Source organism: Montipora foliosa, chromosome 8 (genome assembly GCF_036669935.1).
Source record: "Montipora foliosa isolate CH-2021 chromosome 8, ASM3666993v2, whole genome shotgun sequence".
NCBI classification, from domain to species: domain Eukaryota; kingdom Metazoa; phylum Cnidaria; class Anthozoa; order Scleractinia; family Acroporidae; genus Montipora; species Montipora foliosa.
In genome coordinates, this window is record NC_090876.1 from 45,977,338 (window position 1) to 45,993,028 (window position 15,691).

General features: G+C 40.0%; 1 pseudogene; it reads left to right on the forward strand.

Moving 5' to 3' along the window:
* Positions 1–612: 612 nt before the first annotated feature.
* On the forward strand, positions 613–14,580 carry LOC138012570 (polypeptide N-acetylgalactosaminyltransferase 13-like; annotated as a pseudogene).
* The last annotated feature ends 1,111 nt before the right edge of the window (positions 14,581–15,691 follow it).

Sequence of the window (15,691 nt, forward strand, 5' to 3'; positions counted from 1 at the left end):
TACGTGAAAAGGCTTTTAATTAATTAGTCTATGCAGCGGTTTTTGTAAGACTTATTTGAAGCCCCAAAAAGAAAATCTGGTGCATCACAATAGAAAAAGAAAATGCTCTTAGGCTAGGCTTAGAGCTGAAACAAGTCTCGATTGATTCCATTTCTCTCGTCGCTTAGAGAGGATATGAACAATAATGAATAATTAAAACTGCTTTTGTGAAAGGAACAAAAACAAAACAAATTTCAAAACTCAGTTTGAAGACAATGGTCATTTTACATATCATCCTTACGGCAGTTGAATTTTCCACTAATTGGGATAAAAATAATCATAAAGTACGCTGATTTTCAATTTAAAAAAAAAATCTTTCTGTGTACACTCTGTGATACGTAAACCACGTATTTCATTTTTGGCGTCAGTGTGACATGAAATGGTGTGATGCATTTTCCGGTTCGTGCGAGCTCTGCGTGTATGTTTACAGAGCTGCAGAGCTAGGTCTTTGTGTCAGCGATTTAAACTTTAGATCATGCTTTCTCGCTAAAACAGTCCATTTGTGTGGCTAGGCGTCACCCCAATAGCTTCTAAACAAGTAGATTTGGGACGGTGTTCATCGCGCTGGATTCCGGAGTGAGCGCAATTGTTGAAGCGTGGCTCCTCTTCACTTCTGAATTGAAATCAATTCCAAACATTGGTAAAGCATTGCATTTTTCTTACGTGGCATTTAAATACTGTTTAAACAAGCAAGACTAGTTGTCCACAATCATGTCCTCGAGAAAAATCTTCAACATAATCGTCATCACTTCGACGTTCTGGTTCTCCGTCACCGTGCTGGTTCTCATGTTTAACAGTGAAGTAACGCGAGAATCGTTAACAATGCTCAATGCTCCTCTAGTTACGGACAAAGACCACCACTACATGCAAGGCGCCGGTGTCAACCCTTTACGACCGGTTGAAAAGCACATTAAATATCCATGGGAAAAGACTCTTTGAAGCCTGATCTTGAAGATAACGATGGAATGTTATCAAAGGCGGCGAAAGCGGTATTGAATGGTGTAATATCAACTAACGATGAAGGCTCCAGACCGAGGACGGTTTATGATGCGAGCCTAGCTAAAAGGACAAACCCCGGTGGGCTAGGAGAGAACGGCGAAGCGGCGTATTTGACATCTGATGAAGATAAAAAGCTTTCGGAAGAGCGATTTGGCGATCACTCTTTTAATTGGGTGTTGAGTGATAAGATTTCTTTAGACAGGACGTTGAAGGATGTCAGAAGTGACGGGTAAGTGGATCTTTAAATTTGGAATTTCAATTAGCTTTGAATGCGAACTTGCTATAGTGAAGATATCTGTTTACAAACATTGCTTTTGTTATTCAAATTTGCCAACCACAGGAACAAAAGAACCTTTGTTTTGTCTGCCAATGAGGCTCTGGTTGGCACATTAATGACAATAGATGACGTCAACGATATCTTCTCTTTATATGCAGAATCTTCAGCTTTGAAATTTAATACTTTTTGCTCAGGTGGTTGAGTGTCTCAGTGCCCAAGGTTGCAGGTTCGAACCCTTGGGGAACAACACCCGGGGTCTGTGAATAACTACGAAAAAAGCGCTGCCTTTATCATAATTAGATCTGCAAATGGTTGGAGTTTTAAACCTTCGGGTACAATGTAGGCCCTAGCTCACAACACTATGGTACCTTAAGGAACCCACAAACACTGTTTGCAAAGAGTAGGAAATGGAGTTTCCAATGTTGTAGTCTGTCTTTGCCAGGGTGTGGTTGGCCTGGCTGGATTAGCTTGAAGCTCTGCTGAGCAAATAAAGAAGAATATAGCCAGTTGTCAGGCTATAATTAGGGAGCCTGAGTAAGGACGAGGATGACAGCTACGAAAACGCCATAAAACAGTAGGTCAAATGAACAAACACATTAGGGCTCTGCATGAGGGATTTCTGCCAGTTGCTTCGACTTTCCTGATTGAATGTGCATTAAATTTAAATGTAACTGACCATCATCTAGCCTTGCTTTCAGTGAAAACCAATACCAATCTTCTGGAGTGAAGTTCTTGCATGTGTGCAGGAAAGGGCTGGTACAGTCTTTGTATTAAACGATTCCTGGTAAAAAAGTGTTTTCAATCTTGATTCAGATGGAATTATCTGGTTCTCCAGGTTCTCGTCTAAAACACGAGTTTCCCTGTCATATCAGTAGACCATAAGCGCTTACCACTTTGTCAAAAAAATCCAGGGCTTCTGGTGAGAAAACAAATGGAACGGTTGACACCAACAGAAGTTTTCCTGAAAAAAAGAAAACCTTTGAAGGTTGTGTTATTTTTCCACTTTTGCTGAAACGACCGGGATTTTCTGTACCATTTGTTTGCACCACTAGAACCAGACTTCGATGCGACAATTACATCACTTCACTTGGCGGGCTTTGGCCGCCACATTTATTTGTACCCAGGCTCTTGCAGCATTCAGAAAATTATGGACTCAAATGGGACGGCTCATTCCATTTGTAGGGAATATCCAGTACCGGTATTTCTCACCAAAAATTCTGTGTAAAATAGTAAGCACCCCATCTGTCTCCTAGGCAGAATTGTTGGATAAAAGATACAGTGTAATCGTGCAACAAATTAGGGAGCTCCTATCAAAATATTTTTTGTCTTGTTGCAAGATGGTCAGTGTCAAGTGACTTACAGTACAAAGTTAAGCACAATGCCCTAAGCAGCAAATCAAAGAGAGTTTATGCAGCTGGTAGAGGTCCCTTCCTCTTCCCAACTGGCCTAGGAGATCGAAGGGCCTCTGCTCGCAGATTACCCACCATTGATTAACAACCTTTAATCTTGGAATGTTGATACACACCTTCCAAGTTGAACGACATGGGGTAATCGGGAAATTATTACAACAATAGGAATTCATATTTTTAGAATATGCTCTCTTAGCCATCATTAATTATTGTCCTTGGTTCAGCTCTCTATTACTGATTGCTACAATGTAGATCCTTGGCTAAGTTCACTAAGTGAAGATATACCATAGAGTACATGTACTTGGTAGTTTAAATAGCTTTCTATTTAATTTGAAAGTTGTAGGAAATTGCTGTTTTTGCATTCATATTAAGTTTTTGCAAGGAAAGACAAAATCCTACATGTACCGGTAGGAGTGCCTTCAGAATACTCAGCTTCTATTATTAATTTTTTCTTCCTTTAAGTTTTGAGGAATCATTTAACTCTTTGACACCCAAACCAGCCTGAACCGCTCAGACGATTTTACTCGTAAATGGGTTAAAACAAATGAGGCTGATAACAACACACGCTATTCAGGACTATACAAAATAATAAGTGCCAGGGTGGGTATTCTGGAGGTTAGCCATGTTCCACATTATGCTGTAGACATGATATTAAAAAAGGAAATAATATAGAATTTTTTTTATCCTGTAGTGTAATTATTATCATTATTTACCAGTAGAGTGTTAGTCGAGAAAAAATATTTTTCAGTGTGTTCTCATTGAACTACAACTGACAAAAATCGCTTAATTTATTTTTGCTGTTTATTGTTTATGTGGCTAGCAAAAGTAGCTGAAGCACAATGTGGTAATCAAATGGCACTATTCTGAATTATAATAATAATAATTATTATTATTATTATTATTTTTTTTTTTTTAAATCAGTAAATACTAATTTAATTATAACATCATCGTACATTTACCAATTTCCAAGTATTGCTATAGTTGTAACCCTAACCTCTTTATGGTGTGATTAAAAAAAAAATGTCTTTCTATATAATTATGCACTTCAGATTTGTTTTGTTTTTTGTTGGTTTTAAATCTTGATATTAACTTCCTTCATGTACATGTACACTGTAGCTACCGGTATTTGGAAAGGTCAAAAATAAGGTAGTCATATTTATAATTTTCAGTCTCTCAAGATCTTATATTTTTACCTCTCTCTGTGTGTAATCTTAGTTTTCTTTTATCTCTGCTGTCCTGAAGCTTTTAAGTGGTTAATATTTTATAAGAGTGGGGTTAACCACATGTTGATCTCATAAACTTGTCCTCAAGGGTGGTACAAGTAATTTCTAATCTACTTGGTCGGAGTTAGGAACATTTTTAAATGCCATAGCTGAGATTTGATGACTTATTGTAACAACGATGCTTGCATACAGTTCACTTTGTTTTGCCTTTTTTGGTTCAGTAGCTTTGTAATAAATTGTCAACTTTTAATGTAAGAAAAACAACAGTCATTTATATTTTGATTGGAAGGCATGCTGTGTGCATGTCTCATGTTATGATTAGATAATTTTGTTACTGTGTCAAAATAAATTAGAGTTGGATGACAAAATTTACTAATTTGAAAAGCAATATTGTTTAGCTTCTGGCCCGAGAGAAAGCAATATTATGTGTGTACTGATAATTATACACTGTAGCCCTTAGTACTGTTTTGTGCAGTTATGCTGTACATGTATGTTTTTAAAGTTACTAGCAGGGTTATGAGATCTACATGTTTATGGATACAACAAGAATAAAAACAGAACATTTGTTTGGTTTCAGTACATGTACAAACATGTACTTATGTGTACATAGGGTCACTTTATTTATGCTCAAACAGGGTTTCAATTCAATTTAAAGTTGGCAGCTGATTTAATTAAGTTGAGTAATTGACTGTTGCCATTGTCAAAATGAATTTGTTTGAAAAATCTGTCTTTGGTAACTTTAGTTTGAATAAAGAAAGTAGCTGGCCTCTCAGAGTGAAGTACAGTACCAGACACTTTAACGCCGGCTGTCGGTACTGTACTTATTGAAACAACTGACTCAAAACAGATTGGAGATTATGCAGAAAAAGTAGATCTTAGTAAGTACTATTGGTATCCAAAAAGGAAATTGGGGGTAACCGTATTTGAAAGCTATTTACAAATACTGCTCATGAATTATCTTTGAAAAATGTGTGGTTACCCCCAATTTTCTTTTTTGGTTTCAATAACACTTGTTAAGATCTACATGTACATTTCCCACATAATCATAAACTGGGGCAAAAATACCTTTGAATCATTTTTAAAAATACAACCACACTTTTGAGTTTAAGGAACATGTTTAGATGTTTCAAACATTATCTTCAGCCATAGACGTCTTTCATAATGGAGGCCAAATAAATTATTCTTTTGTTTTAATGCTAATAAGCCCTACTAACCTCGCTACGACGAGCAAATTTCAAAAGAATATTTGTTTCAAAACGAGGGCAGTAGGTCTAATTAACATAAATACAAAAGAATGTAAAGTTGGTCGCCATTTATGAAAGTGGTCTATAGTGAGTGTAACAATAAAATTTTTACAAGATAATTCGTATATAAAAATAACTATCAACACAATGATTCTTTGTAGATTAAAATTAATGTTCGTTACAAGTACTGTAGGTAAAATTCAAACTAACCAACAATATCATAGAAAATACAACTGAAATAACGGTAAAAGTTTAAAAGTGTAATGCTACATGTACACTGTAGACTGACATGATCAACTTGATTGTTGAGCTATGGCTGAAGATGATGTTTGAAACATCGAAGCGTGTTCCATAAACTCAAAAAGTGTGGTTATATTTTTAAAAATATTAGTAACACTTGTGCTATCCAGACCATTTGGAAAAGTTATTCACAACCTTTGAATTGTTTGTGTGTTTGTTGTTTATTTGTTTGAGCAGGTTGAAGTTTTGGCAGCTATTCTCCCTGCTATACCCACCCATCCATATACTCACGAAGGACAGCCACAACACCGGGAACTTCATCCCCTACTCTTCTCAAATAGTGTGTGGGTTTTTTAATGTCCCACAGGGAAACAGGGAACCAATGAACATGGAAGATATTTGTGAGACGGGGCCTACGGTTTATAGTCCTTATCCGAGAAGACTTGAAAGTCTTAACCATTTGCGGATGTAATTACAAAGGCAGCACTTTCTCCTCGCTGTGTTAAAGACCCTGAGTGTTGGTCCGGCCGGAGTCGAACTCACAACCTCCCGTATGGCAGCCCGGTGCTCAACCAACTGAGCCACCGGTGCATGTCCTTAAGAAGACTTAGTTTCACTATCTCTTCCTTTTTTGCAGTTGTAAGGCCAAACACGAGACCTACCCAACCAAGCTCCCAACCACCACTGTTATTATCTGTTTTCATAAGGAGAGACTGTCTGTCCTCCTTCGTACGATCCACAGCGTTATTAACAGGACACCTCCTGACCTGTTAAGTGGAGTTATTGTTGTGGATGACTTCAGTGAAGACGGTGAGTGAACGATGGAGGGTGCCAAAACTGCAGGTTTCAGGTCATTGTTTCACCATAGCTGAAAACAACCCAAACCCTTATTAATGCTAGCGTTAGGCCTAAACAATATGCTTTAGATAATGTTTGAACCTAAGGTTAGCATATTTGTAAAGGTTTGGGTTGTTTCAATTAAGGTAAAACAATGACCTTAACACCCTCCTAGCGCGGGACTCTGAAGCCAGATCCGTTTGAAATTCCTATTTCAGTCATAAAGTAGACCATTACAGTATGTTTTCGCTTTGATGAACTGGTCCTGTCACGTTTCGTCTAGTCCCGTCTCGTGTGGATACAGTGCGGCCTAGTGATTAGCCGGGACGCTTGCCTTGAGATCCGGGGATCCCGGGTTCAAGACCCGTTCTGACCACTCATTGAACTATGATAAAATTATACTCCCGGTAGTCCCTGGTTCAACTTCTCAGCTGCACTTGTAAATAGCCAACTGGTTTGCCTCCGGCCAGTTGGGATTCTTAATAGTTGTTGTTGAATGTGTTGTTCTGTCGTGATTGTGTTTCATTGGCCCCTAAAAGCCCCTATGGGGAGTGGTATGTAAGTGGTACTCTGCATAACAATGACTTGAAATCACCAAATTTGAGGTTTTGACCACAACGTGAGCATGCGGATGTGCATCTTTCCTTCTCTTATTTTCCCCGTAACCGCTCGTACGAAATTTGTTTGTAGGACACTTCGCCCACATTTCAGGATACTTCGCCCACGTTGTACGACGTGAACGACATGACTAATCGCGAAACATTAACAATAATGCAAAGTTATATTGAAGTTTTGAAGTTACGTTGGCGTCGACGTCGCCGTCGTAGATCGTGAAATCCCTATCATTTGTTTTGTGCGCGGTGTTAGCGTTGTCGTTGTCGCTTAAACACTCTAAAGCCTCCTTTATTTTGCTCGTGCATTCACGGGTTAAAATTGGTTCTGCTTTCTTGTTTGCAGAAAGACTTGGAAAACCATTGGACGATCACGTAGCAACAATGAGCAAAGTCACAGTAATAAGGAACGCTAAACGCGAGGGGCTCGTGCGGGCGCGTTTAAAAGGCGCCCATGCGGCCAAAGGGGAAGTACTAACGTTCCTAGATTCCCATTGCGAGGCGACCGCTGGTTGGGCGGAGCCTCTTTTGGCGCGAATAGCAGCATCGCGGTCCTATGTCGTATGTCCAGCTATTGAGGTGTTAAACGCAGACACGTTTGCTTACCAGGGCTCAGCTAATGCTGACCAGAGGGGTGGATTCGGCTGGGATTTGTTTTTCAAATGGAAAGGAATTCCTCCAGAGGAACAGAAGCTTAGAAAAGATCACAACGACCCAATAAGGTGAGAAATAATAAACTTTCTTCTTTATTTCCATTTTTTAATAGCAAAACACCATGCAGAGCAACACAAATGAGTGAATTTTACACACGTTAAATTTAGATCACGTTACTTAAGCAATAAAGAAAGAGAAGCCAGGAAATTTAGGCTATTCAGATCTCCCAGGAGTCAACAGGGACCTTTAGATTCTAGAACGAGGACGAGAACGAGTACGCGTTTTGACTGGCAGTTTTTTGCGAAAATACTTAAACAATTTATAACCAGTACGATTAATCTTACTCTTTGTTTGCAGTATAGGTTGCTCAGTTATACTTATTGCTGTTATCTGGGCCTTTTTGCTGATCGAAAAATGCCAAAACTGCTTCCGTGTTTTTGACTTGTTTTGACACGCCGACATAATATTTTTTTGCAAAACCTCGTACTAAAATGACGACGGTGTCACGTTTTTGCCGCCAAAATGACGCTGGTTTGCGCGCGCTCACTGTTGTTCTATGAGAAAATTTCGCACTCGTAGTCGTTCTCGTCCTAGAATCTAAAGCTCTCTGGTGACATGGCGCGAACAACAACCCCATATCGCTGTCATGGCATTTTCACAGACCGATTCATGTTTAGATGGAATTTCTCACCTATGAGACTCTCGCAGGAGACCAATCACCAATCACGACAACTAACTTCACGTCATAGCGTCACCGAACCGGAACTGCCTTCGGTTTTTTGCGGAAACGGTAGTCTTAAAATAGATCGGTCTGTGAAAATGCCTTGACATAGGCTTAATGTGGGAGTTGTTCGCACCTAATCTTGGTCTCCTGGTCTTTCTTAATGAGCCTACAAGGGAAGCCGTTTTATAGAACCATGGCTAAAACGTTTTGGCAAATGTAGTTCGTTTTCAGGGAGCGAAATTATTTCGGTCAATTAATAAAACGAACTATTTACAAGCAATGAAGTGACATACTGAGTCTCGTACAATTTTAAGATTCTCATCGTTTCATATGTTCGCTTGGCTGAAGTTCACCATGACTTATTCATCGTCGTTACAAATAGTCCTTTAGTTTTTTTTAGGTGATGTGGTCTTTAAAACCAAACCAAAAGTTGGCCTCTCCACTCAAAGGTCAATGTTCCATTTTTTTTCCTACAGAACCCCAACCATGGCTGGTGGATTATTTTCCATTCACAGAGAGTATTTCTTTGATATTGGTTCTTACGACGAAGAAATGGATATCTGGGGCGGAGAGAATCTCGAGCTTTCCTTTAGGGTAAGTTGACAAACAAAAAGAAATGATAACAATCGACGTGAAGAACTTAGGGCGGAAAAAAGGCACACAAAATTAAAAGAAAAAGTCTTGCTTGGCTGCATTATTTTATTTGTCGACTTCACCAGAAAAAGTGAAGCCAAAAGGAGGATAGTGGTTACCTAAGGTCGTTCGGTGCATGCTAACGTCTGTTCGCATCCCACAAACGAAGCGTTTGGGCGCTTAAGCGGCAATGATGTAGGGACTTGGTTTGGGGAACTGAGTACTCTAGAGTTCTAGTAATCAGTGTTTGTGTACCGTACACAAATGGTTCAAAGGAATTTTTGTCTTGAATGTCAACCCAGTTACCACGGTACAAAGCCGCAAAAGGCAGGCATTGCTAATTATACCTGGTTCTAAGAAACGTTTTTTTAGAAACTGGTTTGATGTGTTCACAAGAGAAACCGAGACGTTGTGGTAGAGAATGTTCGTATCGGCAACGAGTGCGAGTTCGAGAATAAGTACAACTTGGCCTCGTTCTCGAAGTGGTGCTCTATTTATTTAGGTAAGCGTAGAATACGAGTTCTAGTCTTCAGAAAATACTATTACGGGATGAAGTTCACATTTCGGCGCCAGTTTTGAATTAGTTGCTGGTGTTTCCACTTTTTGTAGTGGAAGTCCTTTACAGTAAACGGCGAAAAGCAAGTGCAATTTCCTTTTGACAAACTCGTACTTTCCGCTGCGACTTTTCGATGTAAAGTCGTCGCAGACCAACTTGCCGGGACGAGTTGAGCACGCCAGGCTGCGCAATATGGATACCCAGTAATCAAATTCAAGAACTCGTACTCGAACTCACACTCCGTTGTCGATTCTAACATTCTGTATTACTAAGCCAAGATCTCTGCCGGAGATCGAGGCAGGCATAATGAAATGGTCTTACATGCATGTTAGAGCGAGTTTCAATCGAGTGTCGTAAAACCAAAACCAAAGTAATTTCTTTGGCCAATCAAAAAGGACGGACACAATCCGGTAAACCAATCAAAACTCGAAGTTATTACAGGTAGCCGACACAAATCGCGGGAAAATGTGTACGCGCGAACCACGATTGGTTTTGGTTTGACTTCTGATTGGTTGAAAAAGTGGTGCGAGAACTTTGAACCAATCACTGAGTGAATTAATCATAAAACCAAAGCAATTCAATAATTACTTCCGACACTCAATCGAAAACCGCTTTAAGTGTCACTACCTTTTCTTGCTTGTTCAACAGGTGTGGATGTGCGGTGGTCGCCTCGAAATCCTTCCCTGCTCACGCGTTGGTCACGTGTTCCGGAAGTACACAAGTCCTTATAAATTCCCGGATGGAGTGGACAAAACACTAAGCAAGAACTTCAATCGCCTGGCCGAAGTCTGGATGGACGAATACAAAGAATTATACTATAACAAGAAGCCGCAGGCACGAAACATGGAATATGGTGATATCAGTGAGAGAGTAGCTCTAAGGAAAAGATTGGGGTGTAAGAACTTTAAGTGGTACATAGAGAACGTGTTCCCGGATGTACAGATGCCTGAACTGAATCCTCCTGCAAGTGGTGAGGTAAGTCTCCGTGTAAAATGCTTCTTCCTTCCGTCCTTTGTTCGTTCCTTCGTCTTGGTCCCTCCTTATTTCTTATTTCGGTTTTTTTTTTCATTCATGTGAAAAATGAAACTAATTACCATCGATAAAATTTGGCGTTTCGCACTCGCTTTGAGAAGGAGGTTGAAGGGACCCTGGGAATCCCCCCTTTGTCAGTCATGATCCTTATCTTTTATGCTTCACCCATAGTTACTAACTGTGCTTCACCTCGTAAATTCCTACCAAATGCTAAGGATCTTCATTCCTTTATGTATGCAAATTCTCTTTGGCAATTTTAGCGACGAGGTACCTATGTTTGCCCTTTCTTCTCGTTGTTTAGGTCCGTAACCCTGCCAGTGGTTATTGTTTGGATTCGCTTGGAGCCAAACCTGAACATTCAGCTCGTATGGGACTTTATATCTGCCACGGCCAAGGCGGGAATCAGGTATGAGCGGGAATTATAACGATTGGCAAATTTACGTTTCAGATTATCGATAAGAAATTTGATAATCTGAAAATAATTAGTTAATTAATTTATTTATTTATGATAATTAACAAATTGTTGTAAGCTTATAGGCCGAATGGCAACTAATGTAGTCGGCCTCACTTACATGTACCTTGTTTACAACTAAAACCGTCTTCAAGTTTACTCACGTCAACGAGGCTAGTGAGTCTGATTAGCTCAAAGATGAATGAATACTTTATTGGCGGCCATTTTTCCATTTGTTCTCTGGATTCTCCACTTTGATCATGAGAGAAAAATTAATTACGAAACAAAGTGGCGTTACATGTATATCGTACTCTTCCTTGCCATCACTGTCGATGAGAACTTTCTGAACAAAAGCTGAAGACGGTAATAGCTGTAGCTGATAGGTGTTTCTTCAACAAGGGAGAAATTGTGAAAGAAAAGCTCCGAGTTGCTACGTCTTTTTTTGGTCTTTACCCGAAGAAATCTCGCGCCATGTTCGTCCCCAATCGATTGCAAAACCGATGCCCGAAACAAATTGGGACTTGTTCGCCTGCCCTTTCGCGCGCTAAGTTGCGGCATCGTGTAGTCGCCTTAAAATCTGATTGGCTTTTTTGACAGATCATTTGTCGTGACTGGAATTAGTTACTCTAGGTTTTCGTTTGTTAAACTTAAGGGTTCGCACAGTGTTGAGAACTTCTCGGATTTTATTTCAGCCTCTGTCTGAAAACCAGAATGTACTCTGTTATCTGTGTTTATCTTTTCAGATGTTGATTTTGTCCTCAAAAGGGGAGATAATATTCGAGGAAGAGAACTGCTTGGATGTGTCTAAATCGTATCCTGGCGCCCCTGTGGAAATACTCAAGTGCCACGGAATGGGTGGCAACCAACAATGGGAACACGATAAAAAATCAGTGAGTATGGTCATATGTCGAAATGTTTTAGTAACAATATGATTGCTAAGTCTTTTGTTATGTAAAGGACCTTAAAATGTTCTAAGACGGTGAAGTCGAAGAAAACGCGACGAACACAAAAAAGTAGCATTTAATTCGCATAACAGTGGTTTCGCTCGTGCGTTTTGAATTTTCGTGTATGAACAAAACTTGCTTTGCACGGAAAACGTCAGCACGAAAAAACGAATTTTAATTTTCTTTCCGAGCTTCAATACCGTTCCTCGTAGTTCGTTTCCTGTGTTGTTCGGTTAGATGTAGAAGTTGAACGAACTTGTGTAATGTCGAAAAGGTTTGAAAAACGTGAATTCCTCGCCGTTTGAAGATCTTAAGGACGTTCGCGCTAAAATCTTCCTACGGTGAGATTTTCTTCATTTCTTGCCTAGAGTTAGGGCATAAAGTACTTACTCCAAAAATGAAAAAAAAAATGGGGGTCACCGACTTTGTTTCGGAGAAAATGGCAGTGGAAAAATGCCTTAATTTCGAGAAATCGGTCATAATAGCGAGATGTAGCCTCATCTGCTCATCCATCGAAAATCATAAAAATAAACTGTTGGAGTGAAAGTTTCCGTGCATAGGTTTTTAGGAGTGAGATTTTTAGATAATTGTATGCCGCTTGGGATGTGGTAAACAGTAGAGTTCATCCTCGACGAGCGTTTTCGTATGCTCTATCCGTTGCAACCACTACCGGAATTCGATGGCACGAGGAAAGAAAATGTTAAAAAAAGAGAACTTCTTACGGTGAGAATTTTTTCATTTCATCACATTTTGTAGATAGTAAGTAAAGTAAGTGATTAATGATTAAAAAACTAGGGGTCACCGATGATCTGAACGAGTAAAATCGATGTGATTTTGCAAAGCTCTTGGAAAATTTCGTTTGTCACGCTTTTGCGTGACCTGTCGGTGAAGGACTGGAACCCAAGAGACGATCGATCGTTGAAGAGATGAAAGGTTTTTACCGAAAAAAAAACCTTTCTCGAGCATAGCAACGAAGTTTTAAGCAGGGGTCATTTTCATTTGGTTGGTGTTTTGTATAATATCTCTTCATTGCCGTCATGCTCATCCTCTGGAGTGTGTTTTTTGCGAAATTTAAACGCTGATTGTTTCCACGCACGTCCGCACTATTCAAGCGGACGAGGGCGAAAATACTGCTCAATTTTCACGAAAGTAAAGGAAAAGAACTTAAAAAACATGCATTCACTTTGAACTTTAGTTCGTAGGGTAATAAAACATTAAAAAGAAACAGCTTCATTAAATTTACGCAACGGTTCGTCCTCGAGTTTTCCAAACTTTCAGCCACTAGTACTAGTCTACTCGATCGGTTACCTTTTCCAGAGCTTTTCCATCCTCCCGCTCGCTTCACTTGAAGTTTCATGATAATTCGGAAATAAATGTGCCATTCTTTTGCTGGCCTGGAATTTTTTCCTCGGCGTTTTTGTCGCCATGTTATTTTAACTGATGCTTGAAAAATATGTACGAAAGTCAAGTAGACTCGGCTAGTGTACGACTGATAAAACCTCGCAAATATCAGTCTTGCAGTAGTCTACTTGACTTTCATAAATATTTTAAATCAATTTTGACTGATCACGATCTTCTCTGATCCAACGCTGAGCAAGACTTATCGTCCACGGTTTTTGCAAAGGTCTTAAAACCTCAACTTCACTAATGCTCGAAGTAATGCGTGACATACTACAGTCGCGTTACCTGCGCAGTAACGTTGCGCACAAACAATTAGCGCGAACGTCCTTAAAGGGAATCCTCACTCTTACTACAGAGTAAGCTTAAACCGAAGGCAATAATGTTTGCAAAGAAATTTGTTCGAAATTATTTTTCAAAAAATTGTTTGTATCAGGAAAATTGAATGTTAGTAACCTCTTCCTACCCGAGCGCGAGAGCCGTACTGAGGAATATTAGCTCTCGGTCGTTTTTCTGCGGACCGAGCGTATAGAGCAATCTTCGCTGAGGCCGTTGTCCATATTTTGTCGCATGAAACGTACGGATTTGTTTGTAGGAAGCGTCTTGTTTAGTAACTGTCGCCATCAAAAAGTGCCAAATTATAAGTTGGCAAAAGCGCCAATATGGCCATACAATCTTTGCCGAAAGAGAATTCAGACTTGTTAACTAAAATTTCAAAAAATGTAATCGGATATATAGGGCTTAAATTGTCACAGATGGGTCATTTGCCATCTTTGCAAAATTCGGCGCACTACAGATTTAAGACACTTTCCATTTGACAGAACTGACGGACGAGACCGGGCATTTTGAAGAACTACACTCTTCGAGGATGACATATATAATACTCTTCCAGAAGAATGCGAAGAATTATCATGCAAGTGTTGATTCAAATTGTGGCATTTTCTTTGAAAACTGATGGGTCTGGTCGCCCAGTTCTGACAAAGGAAATGAGAGTGCCCTTGGACTCGGGAAGCTTATTGTCATTTTTATTTCTCTGTCTAGGGAATTATCAAGCATTCAAGTACAGCCCAGTGTCTTGACAGAGGAGAAGCTGGATCACAGTATGCTCTTATGAACCCATGCGACGGCCGCGATTCACAAAAATGGCTGTTTTCCAAGTACAAAAGCGAGTAAAAAATGATGATTCTTTTTCCCCTGGCGCCTTTGGCCAAACCCTTGATACGGCCGGGGTATCTTGGACCCTGGAATCCCCTTGAACACCCGAGAGATCGACGATTACAGCTAGACTGAATCAAAAGGTGGAGCTCTCGGGATGCCATTTGTTAGAAAACGAACTTTGTTAAGGTTGTTTACATGCCAAGTTTCGAATTCACCAGGACCGCTGGTTTATACAAAATAAAAGGCGCTCTTTTGTAAAAGGTCGGCAGCGAGTATGCCGAGAATCACTTATCGAGTATGCCGCGAATCACTTATCAAACGTATCAAATCCTAAAAGAAAAACACCACACGTAGTAAGTTGTGAAAAGTTCATCGGCTTCGTCTTCTTGCGACTTGACCTTAAGTTCATCTGCGTTTAAAAAAGTCAAAATACGTCTTTTGTATTTTAGCAAATGGTCTTGGAAATTTCGAAGAGTCCATTGCTTCCTAATACGTGACATCGGCACCTTCGTGACCAGGCTGAGGTACCGTAGGAAATTCAGAAAAATAATGTCTTCAAATAGTTTAAAGCTTACTTTTTATCCACCTGGTATAAAGTTGTTGACAAAAGTGCAGCTATGGACTGAAGACATGTCCAAAACATTACCGTGATAATATTTATGTGAGTTTCGGGCTCGTCTGAATTTCCGCACGGGACAATTTTGTACAATGCATAAACTCAAATTCTAAGACCCGTTTGTGCTGTGTACAGCAATAATATCCTGCTGGCCTGCTTTCGATTCACGGATACACTTAAAACACATGAAAATATAAATTGCCTATGCTAAGACAATGGGGTAGAACTTGCCTTCTGTCTATGTATCTATGTATGGTTTTTTTACTCGTTTATAGAATCCAATTGTCTATTCCAACCAACGCAATTTTAGAAATTTTATTCATTGGAATTCATTGTTGTTGCCGCGAATCACTTATCAGACGCCATATTGGAAGAGTTGGGGATAGTTCTGGGCCGGGTGGCCAAAACGACGGGGTAGGGGGGAGGGGGGGGAGGAAGAGAGTACGACATTCCCCGCTCGTCCCAGATCTTTCGACTTTCGCCCGTCCAATATGGCGACCAAAATACAAATTACCGCCTGCAAGCGGGGAGACCTTAGACAGCAATGACCAGAACCAGGTTGCTGACCAGCGGATTTCGTTAAAACAATGGTTTGCTGTGGGTGCTCAGTCTCGCGGGCTCAGAAAACCTGCTTGTGGCAGGCTCC